Source organism: Lissotriton vulgaris, chromosome 4_1 (assembly GCF_964263255.1).
Source record: "Lissotriton vulgaris chromosome 4_1, aLisVul1.2, whole genome shotgun sequence".
In the NCBI taxonomy this organism is placed as follows: Eukaryota; Metazoa; Chordata; class Amphibia; order Caudata; family Salamandridae; genus Lissotriton; species Lissotriton vulgaris.
In genome coordinates this window covers 2,122,239,551-2,122,242,050 of record NC_141691.1, presented here as the reverse complement: position 1 = coordinate 2,122,242,050, position 2,500 = coordinate 2,122,239,551, and positions in this window count along the sequence as shown.

The window sequence follows — 2,500 nt, the reverse complement described above, 5'->3', positions numbered from 1 at the left end:
ACCGGGCCCGGGGCTTGAGCCCCGTCCGGCAGGGCCCGGTGGTGCGGGAATACCCCTCCGTCCTGCAAGCCGGCCGGGGGTCCGGGGCGCCCGGGACGGAGGGTCGACCGGGGCCCAGGGAGGCTCTTCCCGGCCTGGACTAGGGTTCAGAAAGCCGGGACCGGGGCCGGGACTGGGCCCGGGCCCGGGGCTTGAGCCCCGTCCGGCAGGGCCCGGTGGAGCGGGAATACCCCTCCGTCCTGCTAGCCGGCCGGGGGTCCGGGGCGCCCGGGACAGAGGGTCCATCAGGGCCCGGGGAGGCCTGAAGCCCCGGAGCCCCGGAGCCCCGGAGCCCCGGAGCTCTGGAGCCCTGCAGCCCCAGAGCCCTGCAGGCCCGGGGCAGGCAGATTGGCATCATTTGGGTCCCGGTCATCTGGTCGCCCCTCTCGCCTCGGCCATCTGGTCACCTGCAATGCTTTCCTATAAAGCGACCAGATGGCCGGACTTCCCTGGAAGTGCCGATGAGGTGCCATTTGCCTCCCGGATCCCAGCCAGGGCTCCAGGAGGTTGGGCACGTTTGCGCCGTGGGTCCCCTCTGTCACCTCGAGTGCATGGATTACAAGAAATGGGGGTAATTTTCCTCCGGATTAGTAGGTGCAAGGGTATGCCCGAACACCCTTCCGGGGCTGGTCGTTCCCTGCTTGGGACCAGATGGGCGATGCCTGGGCAACACCTCCCAGGCATCCGGGGCTCCCTCCTCCGGCCCACAGAGTGGCAAAGTACCCGGGACGGGCTCCATGGGTCCCAGGCCCTGTAACCCTGGAGCCCTGCAGACCTCGAGCCCTGGAGCCCAGCAGCCCCGGAGCTCTGCAGCCCTGGAGCCCTGCAGCCCAGGAGCCCTGGAGCCCCAGAGCCCCGGAGCCCCGTAGCCCTGCAGCCCCTCGAGCCGTGGAGCCCTGCAGTCCCCGAGCCCTGCAGACCCAGAGACCCAGAGACCCAGAGACCCAGAGACCCAGAGACCCAGAGCCCCGGAGGCCTGGAGCCTTGGAGCCCCGTAGCTCCCTACAGGCCTGGGACAGGCAGATTGGTGTCATCATTTCGGTCCCGGCCATCTGGTCGCCCCTCTCGCCTCGGCCATCTGGTCGCCCGCAATGCTTTCCTATGTAGCGACCAGATGGCCGGACTTCCCTGGAAGTCCCGATGAGGTGCCATTCGCCTTCCGGATCCCAGCGAGGGCTCTGGGAGGTCGGGCACTTTTGCGCCCTGGGTCCCCTCTGTTACCTCGTGTGCAGGGATTACAAGAAATGGGGGTAACTTTCCTCCGGATTGATAGGGACAAGGTACTCTCGGCCTAGCGGTCCTCAGCCGGCAGCTGGACGGGCCAGGATGTTGCCCCAGCCCCGGGTCTGTTCCTGGGCCTGCCGCGTGGCAGGAAGCCCTGGATGGGGTCCGGGAGGGCCCGGGGAGGTGTCCCCAGCGCCTCCGGTCTCCCAGATGGGGCCAGGGGCCCGGGTTGGGCTCCATCATGAGCACCACAGCTCCATGCCCAAACCCATTTGAACCGCCGCAGTGAAGGGGTTATAGGCGGGTATCTATTCGAATGCGAAAAATGCATGCCGTGACATCGCATTCCTTTACAGCGAGATGCCTTGGCATCGCAAGTCAGTAGATCAGCTTGATCTAGAGGACACACTAACTAAAGGCATAATAAAATCTATTTTTCAAACAGCAACCCGCGCAACAGGAGGGAAAGTGTTGATAAACTAGCCCCTTCGGTGCTGCTGACGACTTTAGCTCGTCACGATTCCAGTAGGGAAGGTGTTGGTTCATTCCTTATGTTGGAGCGCCATCTAGAGCAAGTCCGGTAGATAATGTGTTTGCAATAGTAGCGCGCAATGCTTTCCAACGGGGCGACCAGATTGCCGGGCTTACCTGGAAGGCCTGAGGCCTGAGGTCCAGGGGAGGGCGGCCTCCCCATCCCGGGTGCTGTCCTTGGTCCTGCTGCGTGGCAGGGTGCCCGTGACGGGGTCCGGAGGGCCCAGGGAGGCTTTCCCTGCGCCGCCGGGCTTGGGAGCCCAGGCTGGGTCCAGGGGCCCGGCTGGGCCCCGGGTCGGGTGCCACGGCCCTGGGCCCGGTCCACCGGCCTGCCGCACAGCCAAAGGACCAGGACGGGGTTCCGTCGTGCCCGGGAAGCCTCCCCTCGCTTGGCTGAGTTCAGCAGCTCCGGCCGGGGGCCCCTGAGGGCCCGGGGAGGGCGGCCTCCCCATCCCGGGCGCTGTCCTTGGTCCTGCTGCGTGCCCGGGACGGGGTCCGGATTGCCCTGGGAGGCTTCCCCTGCGCCTCCGGGCCTGGGAGCCCCGGCTGGGTCCAGGGGCCCGGACGGGCCCCGGGTCGGGTGCCACGGCCCTGGGCCCGGTCCCCCGGCCTGCCACACTGCCAAAGCTCCGGGACAGGGCTCCGCTGTGCCCGGGAAGCCTCCCCTCGCTCGGCCGAGTTCAGCAGCTCCGGCCGGGGCCCCTGA